At 40.4% G+C, this 12,509-nt stretch overlaps 1 long non-coding RNA gene across 1 annotated transcript; it reads right to left on the bottom strand.

Annotated features, from left to right (window-relative positions):
- Nucleotides 1-6,258: 6,258 nt before the first annotated feature.
- LOC115191097 (uncharacterized) lies at nucleotides 6,259-12,261 on the bottom strand. Its single transcript, XR_003877527.1, has 2 exons — nucleotides 12,201-12,261; nucleotides 6,259-6,695 (listed from the first exon to the last, which is right to left on the bottom strand). It is a non-coding gene; the product is annotated as an uncharacterized LOC115191097 (long non-coding RNA).
- Nucleotides 12,262-12,509: the final 248 nt, after the last annotated feature.

The raw sequence follows: 12,509 nt of genomic DNA, 5'->3' as shown, positions 1-12,509 counted from the left end.
GTGAAATGGAAGTTGTTTTCTGTTGGTGGTGAGCAAACTTGTCCAACAAAATATAGGATATATTTATTGTCTTAAGGGGGAAGGTGTTACAGGCTTTGGTTTTTCCATTTATGTTTTGAGGTTGGACTTTAGCACGTCTAGCTCGTTAGCCCGTCTAGCTCGTTAGCACGTCTAGCTCGTTAGCACGTCTAGCTCGTTAGCCCGTCTAGCTCGTTAGCACGTCTAGCTCGTTAGCAGGTAGGACGCACTGATTGGTGTCACCTCGTTAGTCAGTATGTGTTACACCTGTGCTGGCTTGTCCATCTCGTTAGTGGGAAGGTGTTTCACCTGAGCTGGTCCAGGTTCTATTTAAGAGTGTCTGGCCCAGTGCTCCAGTTGTCTTGATACATGTGGAGAGTCAACACCTTTAGTTGCTCCACCTTTTTGGTTTGCTTCCTGTCTTTAAGTTTGGTGTGGGTTTTTCTTTTGTTGGCCTCTTCTTGGGCAGATTTAGGTGGTCTCATGGTGGGTGTCTTTTAGGTCCCAGTTGTTGTTACTAGTCAACTTTCAGTGGACACCCCCATAGTGTCTTTCAGAGACCCTCCTAAAAAACAAGTTATATTGTGGGTTGGATATAGCATCATATTGTTGATATTTTAATCAATGGCGTTTCCTTACAATGCTCATTAGTCTTTCAGTTGTTATTCTTCTGTTTTTTATCCTCTTATGGTTGTGTACTAAATATTTTTTGTATGAAAAACAGTATCAATCCCACTTTTCCAGCCTGCTGAAGGCGTGGTGGAGTGGTAAACACCACCCCCGGCTCTACCAGGGGCTTGAGGTGGTCTCCCACAGCTCTGCTTATGTCATGTTCTGTGGCCTTGCTGTTCCATTTATTGACTGCCCCTGCAACACAGAAAGAAACACATTTAGTCATATTATATAAAACACTCAAAGTAATGGATATGGAGCATCTATGGCCTCAGTTACACCTGGCATCTAAATGTGACTTCTGTCATCTGATCACACCAAGCTGCATTAAGTTCAGATCTACCAGGATGGGCCTTTGACATAGGCCACCGAATATGCATCAGAATGAGTGGGGAAAAGTACATTCTTCACAAATGACCTTCATAATATCAAAGAACAAATGTGTGTGTCTGAGGGGAAATTAACTTTCATACAGCCAAAAGGGGTGAGAAATTACACCAACATCAGTGGACAATTTGCACTAATGTAACAGTGTAGGTTCCGTCTCAACCCGGGCTCGAACCAGGGACCCTCTGCACACATCAACAACTGACACCCACCGAAGCATCGTTACCCATCGCGCCACAAAAGCCGCGGCCCTTGCAACGCAAGGGGAAACCCTGCTTCAAGTCTCAGAGCGAGTGACGTCACCGATTGAAACGCTATTAGCGCGCACCACCGCTAACTAACTAGCCATTTCACATCGGTTACACTAATGTTTGCACTAATGTAAATAAACATAGATGATGGAACATATTCCCTTTTGCTGACGTGATGAACCACTAAGGGGACATAAATATTTACCATCTAAACCATGTGTGACCTCTCACCTCTCTGGCTGTAGAAGTGTTCTTCCTAACCAGTCCCTCAACAGCTCTCTGACTGAGCTCCACCCTCACTGGGTCTTCAGAGGAGAGGAAGGCTGAGGAGGGATGGAAGGATGAATGGATCAGTCGGTCAATAAAGTGTAGAGCTGCTGTCTATACTGTCTGACAAAATCACTTTTTTAGTAGTTCATTAAAGTAAATAAGGCTTTATGACTGCTGAATACCAACTATCAATCACTTAGATCATGTATTTCCAGGTAGAGATACATCCTTGGGACGTCCCTAGCCCGTTGAAGTTAACATTTAAAATGGTTAAGGTTAGGGTTAAGGTTAGGGTTTAGGGTAGGGATGTCCCAAGGATCCCAGATAGCATTGACCATTGTGCATTCTTCTGTCTCTTTTACATAGCAGGTGATGGGTTCTGACTTCTGAACTTGAAAATATGAAATATCCTTATTTATGTGAAATTGAATGAAACAATAATGTATGTTGATGCTAATATGATGTACAATATTCCATGATGTTTCTATATGATAACAATAGAGTAATATATTTAATATGATGTACAATATTCCATGATGTTTCTATATGATAACAATAGAGTAATATATTTAATATAATGTACAATATTCCATGATGTTTCTATATGATAACAATAGAGTCAAATATTTAATATGACATATACTCTTTTTTAACAGTTTCACTAATTCATCTGAATTAACTTAATCATTATGACACACCCCTCACTATTGTCATTGGTTGCACTAATTGCACTGTTTGTCTACATAACCTGGTTCCAGTATTCATGACATCACCCTGAGGAAGGCACAGTGATGCTGAAACGTTGGTAAATACCCATTATCATTATGACACACCCCTCACTACCCATTCAATTGCTGGGAGTTTAAACATGGAGTGTGCGACTTTTTTTATTTTGATAGTTTTTTTGCCGTTAGTCAGCACCTCCACACAAACAATTTTTCTGGGTGTGAGCCAGCTCATGTTTTTTAAGGGTAGGTAACAACACATCCGCCACGCTGATCCTCAACACAGGGGCCCCTCAGGGGTGCGTGCTCAGCCCCCTCCTGTACTCCCTGTTCACTCATGACTGCACGGCCAGGCACGACTCCAACACCATCATTAAGTTTGCCGATGCCACAACAGTGGTAGGCCTGATCACCAACAACGACGAGACAGCCTATAGGGAGGAGGTCAGAGACCTGGCCGTGTGGTGCAAGGAAAACAACCTCTTCCTCAAAGTGATCAAGACAAAGGAGATGATTGTGGACTACAGGAAAAGGAGGACCGAGCACGCCCCCATTCTCATTGACGGGGCTGTAGTGGGGCAGGTTGAGAGCTTCAAATTCCCTGGTGTCCACATCACTAACAAACTATTGTTGTGTCTTTGGCATCATTAAAACTGAAGACATATTTATCAAATAACTCTCTGTAATTATTATTACGCGATTAAACTGATTAATCATGTAACTGTAATTAACTAGGAAGTCGGGGCACCAAGGAAAATATTCAGATTACAAAGTTATAATTTTCCTAATATAACTTTCAGATATTTTAATATCTGATCAATTAGTCTTCTGATTAATGACGTATTCTTTACCTCGCATCAGTCTCATTCCAAACGTCGTAAATTGTTGGTTATCTGCACGAACCCAGTCTTCACTATGAGTCATCCATACATCAATTGTCTTAAAATCATTTATTTACTAACTAAGTAATTCACAGAAATGCATAACAAACAAACAATGGTTACAAAGAAATGATAGGGGAATGTGCCCTAGTGGGCTAAACCGGCATGGCGGCTTCTTAGACAAAAGAGGAGTGGGGGTCAGCTGAGAAGACACTACAGAGTTGATAATTATAACAATTGAAATGCTAATCCTTTGCACATGAACGCTCACTCATTCGGGAGTAATTGCAATCAATATATATATTTACGCTCAGTGTGTTATCGGGATCTCTGTTGAAAAGTTAGTTTCTGTTGGAGAGTTTGTCCGCCCTCTCTCGCTCTCTGTCGTGGTTAGAATGGATAGTTCAGAGTAACATTCATTCATGTCATTATAGAATAGCTGTTTCGGAGGTTGTCTTTCTTCTGGTTCAATGATACCGAATTCCTAGCTGCAGACTAGTAATTAATATCAAAGACTTGTTCTTATTCTGTCGGTATCATTAGTCTAAGAGTTTAACCACGTGGTATGGTTAAAAGTTCATCAAGAGAAATGCATGGTCAAACCTCGTAATTGAGGTAAGCTCGGTCTGGTGATAGAAAACCTAGGTGGGGGTTTTATTCAGAAGAGCAGGAAAAGGCTGTCTCATGACACCGGGTCCTGTCTGTGTTCATGGGTGGTCCTTTGATTTAGTTAAACTCCAAAGGGAATTGGAGTTCTCTTCATTAAACAGTCCAAAATCACATTACACAATTTCACAAATAGCTTCATCCTTATTCATTCATTTTATACAACCATTAGATGTAAGTCTCATACCTGAGACTCTTCTATAAACATGATTATGGTAATGTTGCAGTATTGTCTCTCATGAGTTTCACAAAATTGTACCAAACGGACCAGTTCGTAGCTGGATTCTTCACCGATCTTTTATACCTTCTCCAGAACATAAATGTCGTTCGGTTCTCCAGTTCTGTGAGGTGGAAGAATTCCTTTGTTCTCTATGAAACCCACTCTGTCTCTATACTGTGGCCATGAGGAGAGAATCTCCTCATAGGAATTTATGACCGCTCTTACAGAGCCTGGTGTCAGAAGTATAGAGGTCGGGGGATGGTGCATAGAAAAGGCCTGGTGCAGGGGGAGGGGGGTCAACTGTGCTCGCTTTACCCAAAGGGGGCAACGTTATGACACTATCATGGTCCAAGCACACCAAGACAATCGTGAAGAGGGCATGACAAAACCTATTCCCCCTCAGGAGACTGAAAAGATTTAGCATGGGTCCTCAGATCCTCAAAAGGTTCTACAGCTGCACCATCGAGAGCATCCTGACTGGTTCAATCCCTGCCTGGTATTGCAACTGCTCTTACTCCATGCACATGGCACTACAGGGGGTAATGCGTACAGCCCAGTACATCACTGGAGCCAAGCTTCCTGCCATCCAGGACCTCTATACTAGGCGGTGTCAGAGGAAGCCCCCCACACACACTCTGTTATCATCTATGCATAGTCACTTTAATAACTCTACCTACATGTACATATTACCTCAATACCTCGACTAACCAGTGCCCCCGCACATTGACTCTGTACCGGTACCCCCTGTATATAGTCTAGCTATTGTTATTTAACTTCTGCTCTTTAATTACTTGTTCCTTTTATTTCTTATTCTTATTTGTACTTTTTAAAACTGCATTGTTGTTTAGGGGCTTGTAAGTAAGCATTTCACTGTAAGGTCTACACCTGTTGTATTCGGCGCATGTGACTAATAAAATTTTATTTGATAGACTCATAGTACAGAATGATTGATTGACTGCCCAGTTCAACATCAGTTCACCGTCTCACCTCATACCGTATTGGAGCAGCAGCAGCTGACTTGATCGTTGATGCTAATCATCATGTTTGAATCTGAGAGTAAATAGAGCCGACTACATTCTAAAAATGAAGGGTTCAACTGGAGTTGTTCTCAGATCCCCTAAGAACCGTAGGGTTCTTGGTCAATGAAAAACAGCCCCAAAAGGTTCTTCTTCAAAGAACTTGTTAGAAGGTGGGTTTCACTCTAACTTTATGGAAAAAGGTTTATTCAATAAATTTAGCAACTCCTCTCATATTGGGAAGAACCCCCCCCCCCCCGAATTTTCAGGACAGGGCAGTTTTTTTTCCAAATGTGGTGGTTAATTTCTTTAATATCAATTGAGGAGACAAACTTATCACACAAGTCAGAGTTATTCTTAAACTAAATCTTTATTCACTTATAAGGGAGCAGGTCAATACAACGTACACATATAAAGTTAATCAATTAACCCTGATATTCTAAAAGCAGGGCAACAATGTCAATATAATTGTACCCACAAATTGTCAGTTGGCTGCATACATCACAATAAATCACTGATATATCAATTAGTGGGGAAATCAGGTTATGTGCAGTTGAAAATAACACAACTTTTAAAAAAATCATGGAAATGGGAGATATAATTTAACTCAATGATTAGAAGACAACCTGCAGAAGACAGTCAGTTACATTTTAGAGATGCATTTAAATTGACATTCTACATTGTGACATTAATTCATTGATATCATGAAACAACTCCATGTATTTTCTGATGTTTAATCAGAGATCTTTTATCAGAGTATCTCTTGTCACATTGATCACAACTATGACGTTTCTCTCCTGTGTGTACTCGCCGGTGAACTATCAGGCCGTTTGGCTGAGAAAAACTCTTTCCACATTGATTACAGCTATAAGGTTTCTCTCCTGTGTGTGTTCTCTGGTGTGTAGTCAGAGTGCTAGATGAAACAAAACTCTTCCCACATTGATCACAGCTATGAGGTTTCTCTCCTGTGTGTGTTCTCTGGTGTACTATCAAGCTGCTTGACTGAGTAAAACTCCTCCCACATTGAGCACATCTATAAGGATTCTCTCCCGTGTGTGTTCTCTGGTGTAATCTTAACTGTCCTGAAAAAACAAAACTCTGTCCACAGTCAGAGCAGCTATAAGGTTTCTCTCCTGTATGTATTCTCTCATGTTTTTTAAGGTCTGTTGACTGAGTGAATCTTTTCCCACATTCAGCACAGCTATAAGGTTTCTCTCCCGTGTGTGTTCTCTGGTGCGATTTTAACTGTCCTGAAAAAACAAAACTCTTTCCACAGTCAGAGCAGCTATAAGGTTTCTCTCCTGTATGTATTCTCTCATGTTTTTTAAGGTCTGTTGACTGAGTGCATCTCTTCCCACATTGAGCACAGCTATAAGGTTTCTCTCCCGTGTGTGTTCTCTGGTGTGATTTTAAATGTCCTGAAGAAACAAAACTCTTCCCACAGTCAGAGCAGCGGTGAGTTTTCTTCCTTGTGGGTCTCTGCTGGTGTTTCTTGAGGTGTTTTGATCTGGAGAGACTTTTCTTTGCCACATCAGCATCATGAGCTTGTTGAAGCTCCCCAGAGGATCCTCGATAGTCACTTCTCTCTCCTGTGTGAACAAAAAAGACAGACAGATGGTTAAAGGCCCACAACAGCAGAAATCCACTATAAAAGGTGATGCCAACAGCATAGCCATGATGTTGTACAACAATTGACATCTGTAATGAATGTTACAATTATATTACGACAGTCAAGTGAGCAACAATATTTTGTCGTTTTCACATCATTAGTAACATCGATGATTGTAGGCTAGAAATACGTTTTCACAGTTACTGAACCCCTAAGCAGTGTGCCGGGCAACTTTTGGTCACCAATATAGGCCCCTTCCTGTGTTTGCTAAAATTGCCGCACAAGGGCGATGCACACACAATTTAGTTGCAGAAACTCCTCCATGCTAATGAGAAAATCACTAGTTATGGATGTAGTATACAGTGGCTTGCAAAAGTATTCACCCCCTTGGCATTTTTCCAATTTTGTTGCCTTACAACCTGGAATTAAAATAGATTTTTGGGGGGTTTGTATAATTTGATTTACAGAACATGCCTACCACTTTGAAGATGCAAAATATTTTTTATTGTGAAACAAACAATAAGACAAAAAAACAGAAAACTTGAGCGTGCATAACTATTCACCCCCCCAAAGTCAATACTTTGTAGAGCCACCTTTTGCAGCAATTACAGCTGCAAGTCTCTTGGGGTATGTCTCTATAAACTTGGCACATCTAGCCACTGGGATTTTTGCCCATTCAAAACTGCTCCAGCTCCTTCAAGTTTGATGGGTTCAGCTGGTGTACATTAATCTTTAAGTCATAACACAGATTCTCAATTAGATTGAGGTCTGGGCTTTGACCAGGCAATTCCAAGACATTTAAATGTTTCCCCTTAAATCGGGTACGTTTTTTATCCGGCCGTGAAAATACTGCCCCCTAGTCATAACAGGTTAAACCACGCGAGTGTTGCTTTAGCAGTATGCTTAGGGTCATTGTCCTGCTGGAAGGTGAACCTTCGTCCCAGTCTCAAATCTCTGGAAGACTGAAACAGGTTTCCCTCAAGAATTTCCCTGTATTTAGCGCCACCCATCATACCTTCAATTCTGACCAGTTTCCCAGTCCCTGCAGATGAAAAACATCCCTACAGCATGATGCTGCCACCACCATGCTTCATTGTGGGGATGGTGTTCTCGGGGTGATGAGAGGTGTTGGGTTTGCGCCAGACATAGCATTTTCCTTGATGGACAAAAAGCTACATTTTCATTTCATCTGACCAGAGTACCTTCTTCCATATATTTGGGTAGTCTCCCAAATGCCTTTTGGCAAACACCAAACGTGTTTTTTCTTTAACCTATTTGGGATAGGGGGCAGTATTTTCACAGCAGGATAAAACACGTACCCGATTTAATCTGGTTACTACTCCTGCCCAGAAACTAGAATATGCGTATAATTAGTAGATTTGGATAGAAAACACTAAAGTTTCTAAAACTGTTTGAATGGTGTCTGTGAGTATAACAGAACTCATATGGCAGGCCAAAACCTGAGAAGATTCCATACAGGAAGTGCCCTGTCTGACAATTTATTGTCCTTCTGTAGAATCTCTATCAAAAATACAGCATCTGTGCTGTAACGTGACATTTTCAAAGGCTTCCATTGGCTCTCAGAAGGCGCCAGAAAGTGGAATGGGGTGTCTGCTGTCTCTGGGCGAAGAACAGCAGGAGTATTTGTTAGTGGTCAGGCTGGGAACAGTGACACTGGAGATGCGCATTCACGAGACTACTCAATTTTTTTCTTTCAGCCTTTGAATGAATACAACGTTGCCCGGTTGGAATATTATCACTATTTTATGAGAAAAATAGCTAAAAATTGATTTTAAACAGCGTTTGACATGCTTCGAAGTACGGTAATGGAATATTTTGACATTTTTTGTCACGAAATGCACTCGCGCGTCACCCTTCGGATAGGGACCTGAACGCACGAACAAAACGCAGCTATTTGAATATAACTATGGATTATTTGGAACCAAAACAACATTTGTTGTTGAAGTAGAAGTCCTGGGAGTGCATTCTGACGAAGAACAGCAAAGGTAATCCAATTTTTCTTATAGTAATTCTGAGTTTAGTGAGCACCAAACTTGGTGGGTGTCAAATTAGCTAGCCTGTGATGGCCGAGCTATCTACTCAGAATATTGCAAAATGTGCTTTCGCCGAAAAGTTATTTTAAAATCTGACATCGCGATTGCATAAAGGAGTTCTGTATCTATAATTCTTTAAAAAATGGTTCTGTTTTTTGTGAACGTTTATCATGAGTAATTTAGTAAATTCACTAGAAGTTTGCGGTGGGTATGCTCGTTCTGAACATCACATGCTAATGTAAAAAAGCTGTTTTTTGATATAAATATGAACTTGATTGAACAAAACATGCATGTATTGTATAACATAATGTCCTAGGAGTGTCATCTGATGAAGATCATCAAAGGTTAGTGCTGTATTTAGCTGTGGTTTTGGTTTTTGTGACATATATGCTTGCTTTGAAAATGGCTGTGTGATTATTTTGGCAGGGTACTCTCCTGACATAATCTAATGTTTTGCTTTCGCTGTAAAGCCTTTTTGAAATCAGACAATGTGGTTAGATTAACGAGAGACTTGTCTTTAAAATGGTGTAAAGTAGTCATATGTTTGAGAAATTGAAGTTATAGCATTTTTGAGGTATTTGTAATTCGCGCCACGCTCTACCATTGGATATTGGTGAGGCGTTCCGCTAGCAGAACGTCTGTCCCTAAAAGTTTTTTTTTGGCCACTCTTCCATAAAGCTAGAGGTCCTTGGTCTTCATAGTGCCGCTTGCTTGGTGGTGCCCCTTGCTTAGTGGTGTTGCAGACTCTGGGCTCTTTCAGAACAGGTGTATATATACACTGAGATCATGTGACAGATCATGTGACAGATCATGTGATTGAAGTTTTTTTATTGTTTTGAATTTTTTTCTTCATTTCACTTCACCAATTTGGACTATTTTGTGTATGTCCATTACATGAAATCCAAATAAAAATACATTTAAATTACAGGTTGTAATGCAACAAAATAAGAAAAATGCCAAGGGGGTGAAAACTTTCGCAAGGCACTGTATCTGGTTGTAGAAACTCCTCCAAGCTAATGAGGAAACCGCTAGTTATGGATGTAGTATATCTGGTTGCAGAAACACCTCCATGCTAATGAGGAAACCGCTAGTTATGGATGTAGTATATCTGGTAATGAGGAAACCACTAGTTATGGATGTAGTATATCTGGTAATGAGGAAACCACTAGTTATGGATGTAGTATATCTGGTAATGAGGAAACCACTAGTTATGGATGTACTATATCTGGTAATGAGGAAACCACTAGTTATGGATGTAGTATATCTGGTAATGAGGAAACCACTAGTTATGGATGTACTATATCTGGTAATGAGGAAACCACTAGTTATGGATGTAGTATATCTGCTAATGAGGAAACCGATAGTTATGGATGTAGTATATCTGCTAATGAGGAAACCACTAGTTATGGATGTAGTATATCTGGTAATGAGGAAACCGCTAGTTATGGATGTAGTATATCTGGTAATGAGGAAACCACTAGTTATGGATGTAGTATATCTGGTAATGAGGAAACCCCTAGTTATGGATGTAGTATATCTGGTAATGAGGAAACCCCTAGTTATGGATGTAGTATATCTGGTAATGAGGAAACCACTAGTTATGGATGTAGTATATCTGGTAATGAGGAAACCACTAGTTATGGAGGTAGTATATCTGCCTGGAGCAAAAATGGTGCGAAAAGATTTTGGTTTTTCACAAGGTATTCTGAATATTACAGAGAAAGATCAGGAGTGCCACATGTAACAGTATAGCTTCCGTCCGTCTCCTCATCTCGCCCCAACCTGGGCTTGAACCAGGGACCCTCTGCACACATCAACAACTGACACCCACGAAGCATCGTTACCCATCGCGCCACAAAAGCCACCGAACAACTACTTCAGGTCGCAGAGCGAGTGACGTCACCCGATTGAAACGCTATTAGCGCGCACCACCGCTAACTAACTCGCCATTTCACATCGGTTACACTACTCAAGGAAACATGAAGCTCTGTTGTCTATTCACTAATTCCCCACAGTGGGGAAACTTACAGGCTGCCAGCAAAAATAGCCGCCATTTCCAGGTTGCTTATGAGTACATTTCACACTACTTTGGATTATAATTGAAAGGCTCCTTTGAATGTCCTGCTTAATATAATATGTGTTGTCGCAAATCAACTGCTTTATACTTAAAAAAAAAAAAACTTTAACCAGTAAAATGCTCTTTGGCTAACTTTGCTACCAGTCTGTCAATGAGCGTTTGCAAACTAAGTGTACCCAAATTGGCCCATAGCTTCATCTAACAATAAAGTTAGACTTACTGTAGGACCCATAACTTCACCTGACAACAACATAGACCTACTGTAGGACCCATAACTTCACCTAACAACAATATAGACCTACTGTAGGACCCATAACTTCACCTAACAACAACATAGACCTACTGTAGGACCCATAACTTCACCTAACAACAACATAGACCTACTGTAGGACCCATAACTTCACCTAACAACAACATAGACCTAGGACTATAAATTATTTAATGTTTCAGGTGAAACATGGAAACTAAAATGTCTTTGTCATGACATTTCATAACCTGATCACCAGATAATTTTGTGAATAATCCCACTAGGCTACTCTGTAATGTGTTGTCTTTCTAAATGTCCTGAATAAAGGAAAATAGCTCTGTGTGTTGTACAATAGCCTATCCATCAAGGAACAGTTCTCTACACATTATGAGCTAAATATCTCTGTGTCCAAACAGACTAACGAGACCCTACTGTAAATCAACCAGACAATAACACTATGAACATCAATTTGTTAGGGATGTTGGATCCAACGTGGAGCACGGCATAACTGTCTTTACCAGAGTAATGAATGAAGAAGCACTTTGGTTGTTGTTGCATGTCGTGATGTTTGTCATTTGACTGTCATTCAGAAAATGATTTCCTGGATCAGCTGATGATAGTTGAACATGTGACTGTAACTAAACAGCTACAGTATTAAGAATTATGAGTAATTATTGAAGAACCGCGTTAATGACAGTATCCATTTGGGTGTTGTCAATAAAGTTAAGGTGACTCGGTTAGAACCATAGGATTTAGCAAACTCTGAAATGATTTAGGATTTCTGTGCCCATGAAAACTATTTTACCAGCGTAACATAAGGAGACACTAAATGTTACGTAGGTAGAGAGCATTTCAGCGATCTGAATGCAAAAAAACTGTCCTAACAGGACAATAACCTAAACCACAAGGCCAAATCTACACTGGAGGAGCTTACCAAGATGACATTGAATGTTCCTGAGTGACCTAGTTACAGTTTGGACTTAAATCGTCTTGAAAGTCTATGGCAAGACTTGAAAATGGCTTGTGTCCCTGTTTTATAAGATAGTACTCACTGTATTTACTGGTGTTAATCAGATCAATATCCCTGTTTTATTAGATAGTACTCACTGTATTTACTGGTGTTAATCAGTTCTCCAGTCTTCTCTTCTTCCTCTAATGTGACAGTAATCTCCCCCTCTTCATCCTTCATTCCAAAAACGTCTTCATCTTCTTTCACTTCATCCTCCACTCCAAAAACTGCATCTTCCTCCTCTTCTTTCACAGTAACATCCTCCTCCTCTTTCTCTTCTTCCTCTTCTTTCACTGTAACGTCTTTCTCTTCTTCTTTCACTGTAACACCCTCTACTTGTTTTTGTATTGTAACATCCTCCTCTTCTTCCTCCTCTTTCACCAGAGCTTCTTTCTCCGTCCAGCAGA

Source organism: Salmo trutta, unplaced genomic scaffold, assembly GCF_901001165.1.
Source record: "Salmo trutta unplaced genomic scaffold, fSalTru1.1, whole genome shotgun sequence".
In the NCBI taxonomy this organism is placed as follows: domain Eukaryota; kingdom Metazoa; phylum Chordata; class Actinopteri; order Salmoniformes; family Salmonidae; genus Salmo; species Salmo trutta.
This window is presented reverse-complemented; position numbering and strand designations above follow the sequence as displayed.